The 14,407-nt window shown below is 36.5% G+C and overlaps 1 long non-coding RNA gene across 1 annotated transcript; it reads left to right on the plus strand.

The window, feature by feature from the left end:
• Positions 1-10,716: 10,716 nt before the first annotated feature.
• Cyssl3 (cystatin S like 3) lies at positions 10,717-14,165 on the plus strand. Its single transcript, NR_144435.1, has 2 exons — positions 10,717-10,939; positions 14,051-14,165. It is a non-coding gene; the product is annotated as a cystatin S like 3 (long non-coding RNA).
• The last annotated feature ends 242 nt before the right edge of the window (positions 14,166-14,407 follow it).

Below are 14,407 nucleotides of genomic sequence, written 5' to 3' on the forward strand. Positions count from 1 at the left end.
ATATTGCAGCGACACCTGCAATTGCAGTCAGCATGTTGAGAAAGACACTCAGGTTATAGGAACAAGCAATACCACTAAAGTATCTTATGCTGGACTTTGAATATGCAGATCCTCACTTCACCATGCTGAGTGATTAATAATACTTCTGAATGTACATAGAAAGTTCTCCAAGGGTGTGTGTGTGTGTGTGTGTGTGTGTGTGTGTGTGTGTGTGTGTATACAAACATTTCATGACATAGTCTGTGTATTCATAAAGAAATGTGCCATTTTTAGCATACAAAGTTATTCATGTCTTTGAAAAACATTTTTCACATTTGCTTCTGTCCCCACTTTCCCCAACAGAACCACAAATACCATGCCATACATCTATGCACTTGTACAGTAATGCACATCATTCATGTGCTCATAGGATGCTCATATCTTCATTGATATCTTCTGCTATGTATATTCACAAAACAAAAACTTGTATACAATTTTATATGCAAGATAGATCTGTAAGGTACGCCTTGTTTTTATCCCTATATGACACATATTTTTGTTGTTATTCAACTCAGACTACGTGTTGACTCAAACACATGTTTCTTTGGTTTTGCCCAAGACCACATCAATGTAGTACTTATTTATAGCTATATAGTATAGAGAGAAGAGACTTATTCAGTGACAATACTTGGGTGAGGTTTACATGGCTACAACTATATTACTTAGGAGTGTCAGTATGTTCAGGAGGAATCACACATTATTCCATTATCACCTATAAAGCTTAAAAACTAAAACTTCTAGTGTCAGTTGCTAAACCTCTTTCTTATAACATCTTTTCTTCTTGGAGTTTCATTCAAGAAATTTTCTATTGTGAGTTAGAACACAGAACTTTCCATAGACTCAGGAAAAGAAGGTGGCTTGGAGAAGCCTGCCAAGATATTACAAATGATCAGTTTTCTGGACAGAAATGTAAGAAAGCTCTGAGGAAAAGTGAAGTCACTAGGCTGGAGCACAAAAGTAATCCAGGTCTGCAACGTGCAGGTCAGAAGTAAGAAGCTGTGTTGTACTTTCTGAAATCTGTAAGCTGGTACCTGACATTTATCTTAGTCCCAGAAAAATCCCACAACCCAAAGAGCATACATTTTTCCATTTATCCAGACTTCTTCCCTCACAGGATGGATGGACATGGTGTACTTTAACAAAAAAACTGCTACAAACGAACTGAAAGCCAACCTTGTAATGTCTGCCCTTTAATTCTGAATGTTCATAGGAAAAAGTTTCACTGTGTCATATTACTGTATATGTCACATTTTAAATTAGATAATAAAAACCAGGCACAAACAGTCAAAATTCTTGTGAAGCAAATGTGAGTGAGCAGAGGCCTGGGTTTGGATTTACCTTTTAATCTAGGAGTGAGACCATAGTTTCTTCCAATATCTGATATAGAAATTGGAAGTGAGACATGGAAATAGTAGTGAATAGTGCTACAAATTCAAGGACACAAGCTCAGAATCACTATAAATTTGCAAACTTATGAGAATACTTTTTGTTCCTGCTAATATTATTGACCATAAATTTACTAGAGAGCAATCATTTTAGAATGAGGGAAATGAATTGATCTTGCAAACTTCAAATTCCATGAGATCCAGATCTGATCTAAAGACAGTTCACAATGATTCTGTGTAGAGTCTTTGTTCTCTTCAGTCATGTTATACATCAAGTAACCATGCAGGGAACTACTGATGTGCTTCACATGTACAAACCCAGGTTTGTACATCTTCCTGAAAATAAAGTTTCAGATGGTTGAGTAAGATTAATCAACTTCCTTTATGCCAAAGAAGAAGCTCTGTTACATTACTTCAACACATACATTATCTCCTGGACACTCAAAGAAAATGTTTAAAATTCCATCATGATTCTGGATTCAAAAGGAAAAACACTACTCTAATAATTGAGAGTCCCAGCTTGCAGCTTGGATATATATCAAGGAGGTATGGTACTCTATTCATTCCCTCATCAACATTAAGAGTCCCATTTGTTTCACCAATGTTTTATCAGGCTGAACAACAGTATTACTATAACACTTAATGAAAGCTGAAGACCACAGTTGCTATATGGTTAGTAGTTTTTTTAAATTATATTGTAAATAATTCTGAAGTCTGAGTGTAGGAGGAAGGAGGAACACTCATAAAAAATTAAAGAATGCAGAGAGCTGGACTGCCAGAAGTGCTGACAATCCTGAGAACTCAGCAGAGACTGCCACTTCTGTCCTGCTCTGCACACATTCCTGGGCCAAGAGTAAACTGCATAGTACCTCTGGATATAGGAATATATGGGGAGTCAGAGGCAGGAAGACACTGGTTTCTGCCTGCACCCAGAACTGAAATGGACCATCCTTAGAGTTCCCTGTATGCAAATCCTGTGGGGGAAAGAGCTGGACTGTCAGAGTGAGGAAACTTCTGAGAACTCAGAGGAGACAACTAATCTTGCCCACATTTCTGATGAAGAGGAAATCACATAGTGCTCTCTGTGCCCACTCAGATGCAGGAATGCTGCCTGTTCTGAGAGCCGAAAGCCAATCACCAAGAGCTTCTACACAGCTGAGAGCAGAACTCTCTGTTCCCAGATCCAGCTGAAAGAAAACAAGTCTACAGGACTGCTGACACACAGTCCTACAGCCACTGTCAGAGACAGCAAGACAAGACTAACACAAGAGACAACCTGAAGGGGTTGGGGTTTTAGCTCAGTGGTAGAGCGTTTGCCTAGTAAGCGCAAGGCCCTGGGTTCGGTTCTCGGCTCCAGAAAAAAAAGAAAAAAGAAAAAAAAAGACTTAAGCCCAAGAGACAACCTGAAGGAGAGAGACAACCACAGGAACCTAAGCAACAAAAACCAAGACTACTTGGTATCATCAGAGCCCAGTTATCCTACCAAAGCAAATACTGGATATCCAAACACACTGGAAAAGCAAGATTTAGATTTAAAACCACATTTTTTATGATGATAGAGGACTTTAAGATGGGCATAAATAACTCCCTTGAAGAAATACTGGACAACACAATTAAATAAATGGAACCTCTAAAAGGGGAAAGACAAAAATCCCATAAAAAGTTACAGGAAACTACAACCAAACAGATGAAAGAATTGAATAAAACTATCCAAGATCTAAAATGGAAGTTGAAACAATAATGAAAACACAGGGGAAGACAACTCAGGAGATAGAGAAAGTAGGAAAGAGATCACGAGTCATAGATGCAACTAACACCACCAGAATACAAGAGATAGAAAAGAGAATATCAGGGGCAGAACACACCACAGAAATCACTGACACAACTGTCAAAGATAATGTAAAATGAAAAAAAGCTCCTAACCAAAAAATCCAGGAAATCCAGGACACAATGTGACTATCAAACCTAAGTATAATAGGTAGAGACAAGAGCAAACGTCTCAATTTAAAGGGCCAGTAAAGGTCTTCAACAATATTATAGAAGAAAACTTTCCTAACCTAAAGAATGAAATGCCAGTAACCATACCAGGAGCCTACAGAACTCCAAACAAATAGGACCAGAAAAGAATTTTTTCCTATCACAAGATAGTCAAAACACCAAATGCCAAAAACAAAGACAGAATATTAAAAGCAATAAAGGAAAAAGTCCGGTAACATATAAAGGCAGATGTATCAGAATTACAACAGACTTCTCACCATGAGACTATGAAAGCCAGAAGATCCTGGATAGATAGCATACAGACCCTATGAGAACACAAATGCCAGTCCAGGCTACTATATCCAGAAAAATTCTCAATTAACATAGATGGAGAAACCAAGATACTCTATCACAAGACCAAATTTACACACTATATATCTACAAATCCAGCCCTACAAAGGATAATAGACAGAAAATTCTAACACAAGGAGGGAAAGTACACCCTAGAAAAAGCAAAAAAGTAATCACCTTAGAATGAAACCAAAAGAAGTGAGCCACAAAAACAAAATTCCACCTCTAACAACAAAAATAAAAGGAAACAAAAATCAGTATACCTTAATATTTCTTAACATCAATGGACAACTTTCCCAATAAAAAGACATAGACTAACAGACTGAATACATAAAGAGACACAGCCTTCTGCTACATACAGGAAACACACCTCAGTAACAAAGACAGATACTACCTCAGAGTAGAAAGCTAGAAAACAACTTTTCAAGCAAATGATGCCAAGAAAAAAAGCTGCAGCAGCCATTCTAATATTGAAAAAAACTGACATTCAACCAAAAATTATCAAAAAAGGACACTTTATATTCATCAAAGAAAATATCCACCAAAATGAACACTCAATTCTTAACATTATGCTTCCAATGCCAGAGCATCATCCTTACAAAAGTTCAAAGCACACATTGCACCTCACAGGAAAATAGTGGGAGATTTCAACACAATAATCTTATCAATGGACAGATCATGCAAATAGAAATTGAACAGATACACAGAGAAGCTAACAGACAAACCAAATGGATTTAACAGATATTTATAGAACCTTTCATCCTAAATCAAAGAACATACCTTCTTCCCAGGAACTCATGGTACATTCTCCAAAATTGACCATATAATTGGTAACAAAAGAGGCCTCAAGTGATATTAGAAGATTGAAATAATCCCATGGATCCTATCAGATTACCATGGACTAACACTGGTCTTCGATAAGAAAAAATACAACAGAAAGCCCACATATATGTGGAAGTTGAACAGCACTCTACTTAATGATAACTTGATCAAGAAAGAAGAAAGAAATTAAAGACTTTTTAGAATTTAATAAAAATGAAGGCACAACATACACACAATTGTGGGACACGATGAAAGCAGTGCTCAAAGGAAAACTCATAGCAAAGAGTGCCTCCAAAAATAAACTAGAGAGATCACACAATAGCAGCTTAACAGCACACCTCAAAGTTCTTGAACAAAATGAAGCAAATACAAAAAAGGCAGGAAATAATCAACCTCGGAGCTGAAATCAAGCAAGTAAAAGCAAAAGAACTATACAAAGAATCAACAAAGCCAAAAGCTGGTTCTTTGAGAAAATCCATATGATAGATATACCCTTACAAAACTAACAAAAGGGCACATAAAGTATATCCAAATTAACAAAATCAGCAATTAAAAGGGATACATAACAACAGAATCTGGGGAAATAAAAAAGAATCATCAGATCCTACTGAAAAAGCCTATATATATCAAAACTGGAAAATCAGAATGAAATGAACAATTTTCTAGATAGATTCCAGGTACCAAAGTTAAATCAGGATCATACAATCTATCTAAATAGTACCATAATGCCTAAAGAAATAGAAGGAGTCACTGAATATCTCCCAACCAAAATAAGCCCAGGACGAGATGGGGTTAGTGCACAACTCTATCAGACCTTCATAGAAGACTTCATACCAATGCTGTACAAACTATTCCCCCAAAATATAAATGGAAGGAGCACTATCTAATTCCTTCTATGAAGCCACAATTATGCTTATACCTAAAACACACATAAAGCCAACAAAAAAGATAACTTCAGATCAATTTCCCTTATGACTATCAGTGCAAAAATATTCAATAAATTTCTCTCAAATTGAATCCAAGAACACATCAAAGTGATCATCCTGCATGATCAAGTAGGCTTCATGCCAGTGATGCAGGGATAGTTAAATACATGGAACTCCATCAACATAACTCACTATGTGAACAAACTCATTAAAAAAAACACGAAAATCCTGAGGGAGAGAGAGCTGAATTCCCAGAAGTACAGACAATCCTGAGACCTCAGGGAAATCCATCACTTCTGCCCTCTTCTGCTCACATTCCTGGACCAAGAGGAAACTGCATAGTGCCTCTGGATACAGGAATAGAGGAGAAGTCGGAGGCTGGAAGCTTCTAGTTTCTGCCTGCGCCCTAAACTGAGCTGAAACAACCCCATAACTGGCACCCAAATCCTGTGGGAGAGAGTGCTGGACCCTCAGTATTGTGAATAATCCTGAAAAGTAAGAGTAGGCAACTTACTGCCCACATTCCTGACTCCCAAAAAAATTGCCTAGTGCCATCTCTGCCCTCTGGGCAGAGGGACATAGGAGCAGTCAGTGGCAGGAACTTTCAGGTTTCTGCCTGTGCTAAGAACTGAAAGCCAGTCATAAGGAGCACCTAAAAACTGAGAGCAGAGGAAAAACCAACTCTTCTGTGCCAAGCAACCTGCCTGGAGGCTTGTCACACAAGCCAAGGAGCAGTTCTCTGTTCCCAGATCCAGCCTAAAGAAAACAAGTCTATAGGAGTGCTGACAGATAGGCCTACAAGAGGGTCAAGCCACTCTCAAAGACAGAAAAGAAAGCTATGATCAGAGATACCCTGATGGCAAGAGGCAAAAACAGAAACCTAAGCAACAGAAATCAAGTCTTTTTGGCACCATCAGAACCCAGATCTCCCACAAAAAAAAAATGCTGGATATCCATACACACCAAAAAAGCAAGATTTGGATTTAAAATCACATTTTATGATGATGATAGAGGACGTTAAAAAAGACATAAATAACTCCCTTAAAGAAACACAGGACAATAAAAGTAAACAAGTAGAAGTCCTTACAGATGAAACACAAAAAATTCCTTAAAGAATTACAGGAAAACACAACAAACTCTGAAAGGAATTGAACAAAATCATCCAGGATTTAAAAATTGAAATAAAAACAATGAAGAAAGTATGAAAGGAGACAACCCTGGAGATAGAAAACTTATGGAAGAGATTAGGAGTCAAAGATGCAAGCATCACCAACAGAATACAAGAGATAGAAGAAAGAAGCTCAGGGGCAGAAAATACCATAGAAAATATATACGCAACCATCAAAGATAATGTAAAATGCAAAAAGATCCTAGCAAAAATCATCCATGAAATCTAGGCCACAATGAGAATATCAATTCTAAGGGTAATAGGTATAGAAGATACTGAAGACTCCCATCTTAAAAGGCCAGCAATTATCTTCAATGAAATTATAGATGAAAACTTCCCTAACCTGAAGACAGAGATGCCCCTAATATACAAGAACTCCAAATAGATTGGGCCAGAAAAGAAATTCTTCCCCTCACATAATAGTCAAAACACCAAATGTACAAAACAAAGAAAGAATATTAAAAGCAGTCAGCGAAAAAGGTCAAGCAACATATAAAGGCAAACCTATGAGAATTAAAGCAGACTTCTTACCAGAGACTATGAAAGCCAGAAGATCCTGGGCAGATATAATATTGAACCAAAAAAAAAAAAACAAAAAACAAAAAACACACAACTGAGAGACCAAACTACTATATCCAGCAAAACTCTCAATTAACATAGAGAAACCAAGATATTCCATGACAAAACCAAATTTGCACAATCTTTGTACAAATCCAGCCTTGCAAAGGAAAATAGAAGGAAAACTCCAACACAAGGAAGGAAACTACACCCTAGCAAAAGCAAGAAAGTAATCATCTTGCAATGAAACCAAAAGAAGAGAGCCACACTCACAGAATTCCACCTCTAACACCAAAAATTACAGAAAACAAAAATCAGTATTCTTTAACATCAATGGACAAATTCCCCAATAAAAAGACATAGACTAATAGACTGAATACATAGAGACACAGCATTCTGCTGGATACAAAAAACTCACCTCAAAGACAAATGCAGATACTACCTCAGAGTAAAAGGCTGAAAAACACCTTTCCAAGCAAATTGTGCCAAGAAAAAAAAAGCTGGAGTACCCATTCTAATATCAATTATAATCAACTTTCAACCAGAGTTATCAAAAAAGATAAGGAAGTACACTTCATATTCATCAGAGGAAAAAAATCCACTAAGATGAACACTCACTCCTTCAATCCTAAATACCTGTGCTCCAAATGCAAGGGCACCTACATTCAGAAAAGAAAAGAGAAGAAAAGAAGAGAAAAGGAAAAGAAAAGAAAAAAGAAAAGAAAACAAGAAAGAAAAACTTTAATATGCTCAAATCATACATTGCACTCACAAAATAATAGAAGGAGATGTAAACACCCCACTGTCATCAATGGACAGATCATGGAAACAGAAGACAAACACAGACATACAGAAGTCAACAGTGTTATGAACTAAATGGACTTAACAGATATTTATAGAATATTTCTTCCTAAAACAAAAGGATATACCTTATTTTTAGCACTACATAGTTCCTTCTCCAAAATTGACCATATATTTATTCGACCACATTCATCCTATCAGATCAGCAAAGACTAATGTCTTCAAAAATAACAAAAACGACAGAAACCCCATGTATACATGGAAGTTCAACAACTACCTACTCAATGATAACTTGCTCAAGGAAGAAATAAAGAAAGAAATTGAAGACTTTTTAGAATTTAAGAAAATAAAGAAACAATATACATAAAATTATGGGACACAATGAAAGTAGTGCTAAAACAAAAACTCATAGTTCTGAGTGACACCAAAAAGAAGCAGGAGAGAAAACACATTAGCTGCTTCACAGCACAGCTAAAAGCCCTAGAAAAAAAGAAGCAAATACACTGAAGAGGAGTGGAGAGCAGGAAATAAGCAAACTCAAGGCAGACATCAACCAAGTAGAAACATAAAGAACTATACAAAGCATAAACAAAGCCAGGAGCTGGTTCTTTGAGAAAATCTACAAGATAGATAATGCCTTAGCCAGACTAATCAGAGGGCACAGAGAGTATATCCAAATTAACAAAATCAGAAATGAAAAGGGAGACATAACAATAAAATCTAAGGAAATTAAAGAAATCATTAGATCTCACTACAAAAACCTATATTCAACAAAACTGGAAAATATGGAGAAAATGGAATATTTTCTAGACAAATACGAGGTACCAAAGTTAAATCAGGAACAGATAAACCTTCTAAACAATTCCATAACTCCTAAAAATATAGAAGTTATTAAAATTCTCCCAACCAAAAAGTACCTAGAACCAGTTGGGTTTAGTGCAGATTTCTATCAGATCTTCAAGGAAGAACTCATACCAATACTATCCAAACTATCCCACAAAAAAAAGAAACAGATGGACCTCTACCAAATTCCTTCTACGAAGCCACAATTATGCTTGTACATAAATGACACAAAGACCCAACAAAAATAAGAAATTCAGATCAATTTACCTTATGAATAGTACCACAAAAATACTCAATAAATTTCTTGCAAATTGAGTAGAAGAACACATGAAAATGATGATCCAGAATGATAAAATAGGTGAAAGCAATCTACAGAATCAATGCAATCCCCATCAAAATTCCAACTCACTTCTTCATAGATATATAGTTATATAGAGCAATTTGCAAATTCATTTAGAATAACAAAAAAGCAGGATATTGAAAACTATCCTCAACAATAAATTAACATCTGGGAAATCATCATCCCAGGATTCAAGCAGTATTATAGAACAATAGTGAAAATATTGTATGACATTGGTACAGAGACAAGCAGGTAGATTAGTGGAACAGAATTGAAGACCCAGAAATGAAACGACACACCTATGGTCACTTGATCATTGACAAAGGAGCTAAAACCATCCAATGGAAAAAAAGATAGTATTTTTAACAAATGTTGCTGCTTCAACTGGAGGTCACCATGTAGAAGAATGAAAATTGATTCATTCTTGTAGTCCTGTACAAATCTTAAGGCCAAGTGGATCAAGGACCTCCACAATAAGCCAGATTCACTCAAACTAATAGATGAAAAAGTGGGGAAGAGCCTCGATAACATGGGCACTTGGAAAATTTTCCTGAATGAAACACCAATGGCAAATGCTCTAAGATCAAGAATCAATAAATCATAAAGTTTGTTAACTACTTTAGTTGGGTTCTGGGAAATTCACTTATGTATTCAGGAAGAACATGAAGTACTCTTGAGCTCTGAGGCATCACTCCAAGCTCTGTTGCTTTTCTTTTCATATCCAATTAAACATAATGAGTCATAGAATACAGGGTCATTTCCTGACCTATCCTGAGGCTTTGGACCTCTAACCAAATCAGAGTATAAGCCAGGAAGAAACCTTAAAGGAACTTCCTTTACATAATGTAATGACTGGTATTAATGTGTCATAGAAAAAATCATCTTGCCATTGTAAAAGTTAAAGATTGTTTCTGAACCTTTGCCTTTGAAAAGGGCAAAACTAAATGGTCCTACATGGCCTGAAATACCATCCTTCTATGAGGAAATGTGTATCTTGACCTTAGATGATACTGCTCACTCAGGATCCCAAAGACAACGAGTTTCTGGAATACTAAAAGTTCAGCTTAAATGGTATATCAATTGGAAGACAAGAGAACAGTGATATCTTTGTTAAGTAGGAACAACAACTTAGGAGAGCTCAAAGGGGAAGAGTACAATTTATGGAGAAAGCTGGAGTGATGAGATAGCTTAGAGCTGTGAGAGAATAAGTAGGGGAGATACAGAGAAGATGAAGTGGAAGATATGGCCCAGATACAAACAGAAGAGGATGGAGATATGGCATCTTGTAGAAGCAAGGAGAAGAAAGAGAAAACAAAGAGAACAGCAATAGAGGAAGGAGAATGGGTGAAAAAACATACGGTACTGAAAAGGAGCCAATCCAAAGTAAGAGTACAGGATAAGAGGCCAACTCATTTACAGGCTGTACTAACTTCCTGATCCAGGTTTACTGCTGTTCCACTCAAAGCCGTGAACCCAAGTCCACTTCTAAGAAGACCGTGGACTGCCTCCTCTACACTCAACTATTTCTGCTTACCACCCTCATATTAGTTCTGAACCTGAGTCATTACCCTGTGATAGGTCAGATTGTGGGTACATGGAGGAATCTAGTATAGAGGAGGAAGGTGCCCCAGAAGCACTGAACTTTGCTGTCAGCCAGTACAATGAAAACAGCAGTGACATGTACCTGAGCCATATGGTGGAAGTGAAAACGGTCCCAAAAAAAGAAGGGGTATGTGACCCTTTATTGAATAATTGTGTGTGTGTGTGTGTGTGTGTGTGTGTGTGTGTGTGTGTGTTTTCCTTAGTATATCTAGCATTCTCTCCACCCTGCTGCTCTTTAATCCTGATTCAGTCTGCTTTGTAACTAGTGATTTGATGTGGACATGACGACAGTATTAACTTTTTTTTCCTTTCATAATGTGTTTTCCTCAGATATTTTCTGTTCTCTGGAAGCTCTAGTAGATGGACTTACCCCAAGTACAATAACCTCTGTTTCACTCCTTTGAAATATAGCAGTATGCTAGTAGTGGGTACATGTTTGTTTCTTGCTAAACTTCCAAGCCACACCAGAACAGAGGTTTTAAAACAGGGTCCTCGTAGAAGAATCTCTTATCATCAGGCTTTTTTGGTCCAGGACCATTGTAAACAGATAGTTAGGTGACCACACAAAGTAATTTCTCACCAAAACTACCTTCCCTGCTTGAAATTTTTAGTGTACTTTATTAAATTCTTATTCTGCTTATGGACAAACATCAAAATCAATCACAACTACAACACAGAGGCTCTCTGTCAATCTATAATATATTGTTCCCACCACATTTGATTGTGATAACCCAGCTTCCTCAATTTCCCCAAGCCCATGCATTCAGTTGTTGCTGTTTTTTAATGTTTTCTTAACAAACTGTTTAGTGTGCATTTTCCATCATGTAAACTGAAACTTTTCTATATTTTAACAGATTGTAAAAAGTAAATCAACAACAAAAGTTCATATATAAGATCACTCAGTTTGAACAGTTCCATTAGTAGCCACTCACAGAATGGCTTCATGTCATAACACTCCCCTGACATTTGAGCTTCCTTTGAATAAGTTATTTTTTAGATTTTATTGTTGTATCACCTTGCACCCAGCAATGGTCATAAGCCTGATACATGAAGAGAGGGATACACTAATGTGATATTGCTTAGGTATGTTGAAACTACTTCAAGTATGTATAGACACAATGATGCTCCATAGTGAAATCGTGTAAAAATGTATTTCTTAGAAAAGTGTTTTCATCTCACATAACAAATAACTACATAGACAAAGTATGAGTCCTTTCCATCCAATTCTTCTTCAGGATGAATAAATATTGCAATCTATGTTACCACATGAGTCTTTATAATAAGGAGTACCAGCATTCCAGAGTCTCTTAGCTTCATTTTGCATGGTGATATAGAAGTGTTCTTGAAATCAGCTTCAATAAATTGCTTTTACATCCTCTAGATGTGTTCTTTGGGTACTAGTTTAGGTTAACCTGGAAAATTTTGTGTAGAGGATCTCAGGGAACTCTACCTGAACATATAAACATGGAGATAGACCTCAGCACATACAGGAGAATGCTACAAGAAAGATAAGGGACCACGAGCCCTTACTAGTGATTTCTAGGCCACAGGATATAGAACAAAGGATGTAGTTTACAGTAACAGCCTTCATTCTATTAAAAACTGTTCCAAATTTAATCATCTCTGCAGAAACTATTTCACAACCAAGTGGTAGGTGACACTAACATAAATATAAACACGGCAATGTGTCATGCTATGTCAGTATAGAGATCTCTTTCCTTCTTGTCTTGAATGTTAAAGGTGTAAAGGATAACCCATTTATTCCTGTCTACTGTATTTTCCCATAGACACAGGATAACCTTCTCAGGTAACATGATTCTTGGTAGCCTGTAAGTAATCAATTATGATACAAGAATAAATAAAAAGGAAAATTCTATTGAGGCACCTACATTGCCAATGTGATTTTAATGAGAAATAGATTAAAGATTCTAAAGAAAATTTCCATGGGCTTGGGTAATAACTTTTACAGATTGAGTGAATCCTGATTCTCCTAAGAGTCCTCTCCCTTAATCAATTGTTTAATTTTAAAATAAATATGTTGATAGATGCTGTTTTTTCAATAAATACTGCTTTGGCTTCAGTCAGAGAAGATGCACCTAACTCTTAAGAGACTGGAGTTCCCAAGAAGTTTAGAGGTCTGGTGGTGTGGTAAGGTGGGGATATCCTTGTGGAGACACAGGGTAGGGGTAAGGGGAGGGGAAGAGGTGTGGAGCTGTAGGGGACTGGGAGGGGAATAAAATCTGTAGTATAAAAATTAATCAATCAATAAAAATTTATGTCTTTAATTATTAGTGATGAGAGTTTGTAGGGGAGATACTTATAGAAATAGTCTTTAAGATTCTTGTTCTACCTCATGTGTTTGCGTAAATCATTCTTCTATGTCCTGTGCTCTGTTGAATGTCACTATGGTGTTAACTTCTTGGTTCTCCAAATCTTTCCTTTCTTTGCATAATGGATTAGGACGTCTGAAAACCTGACTGCTACATAAAAAGAAATTCCTACATAAACATTGTCAGTTGTGCATATTGTGTGTGTTGAGTAAAGCATTAGAGAATCTTAGACCATTGCTACCTGAAAAGAGTGGGTGAATCTCATTTCGTTGATATGAAGGTTAATCCTAAAAGATGCATGGGATTCACTTCTGATTCCACTGTGTTCTTAACACTTTGTTTGCTTTCACTATTTGATTCTCTATAGTTCTGACATGTTGAGCCTTTGGTTCCCTGTCGGAAAAGGAACTAAATATATTTAATTAAATATGTAAGACACACTTGAGAATTTCAGAATCAAAAGATATTCCTAGTAACACTTGCACTTAAGGTGAAGACAATGGAAGGATTTATTACTTTTGTATTGAAAAATAATTTTAGTGAAACATCTGATGTCCTCATGATCATGTAGGGATGAGTATGAATAAAGGAAAATAATGTATTTTCTGCTGTGACTAGGATTCAGCTAAAGTTTAATAGTGAGGAACAGAACTTCATCCTCATTTGTGAGCTTAGGTCTGAAGTTAGTCCTGTGCTTTGATCCCCAGATATCATTTGTCCTCTAAGTAGCCTTGCATTGATGAATACAAGTTTTTATTGTCCCTTTCCTGGTTGACTCCTCAGAGTCACTACTCCAAAATATTAGAACCACTGAGTTTTCTATGTCCTATCTTACTTCCTTGAAATTAAAATAACTTATTGGAAGTTCAGTCTAAAGTTAAAAGTGAATCTTTTTCTCTTCTCCTTAGGTGGTGGCTGAGAGGATCTTGTTATTTGATGTGATCCTAGGAAAAACTACATGTATGAAGACACAGGCCTGACTTGAGCAACTGTCTCTTAAATGAAGAGACTGATCAGAAAGAGGTATGAACAAAGCATATGTCATAGATACATTGTGAAAATAAAGGAATGTACAAGCTTGTAAGATTGTGAAAGTAAAGGTGGGATCATGTGGGATACAATAAAAAAAAGAAATAACCTAACAGACTGGATAAATAAACAGGATCCAGTATTTTGCTGCATACAGGAAATACAACTCAGTGACAAAGACAGAAACTACCTGAGAGCAAAAAATCTGGAAAAAAAAATCCAAGAAAGTGGTCCCA

The sequence above is a fragment of the Rattus norvegicus genome, chromosome 3, assembly GCF_036323735.1.
Source record: "Rattus norvegicus strain BN/NHsdMcwi chromosome 3, GRCr8, whole genome shotgun sequence".
Classification (NCBI taxonomy): Eukaryota; Metazoa; Chordata; class Mammalia; order Rodentia; family Muridae; genus Rattus; species Rattus norvegicus.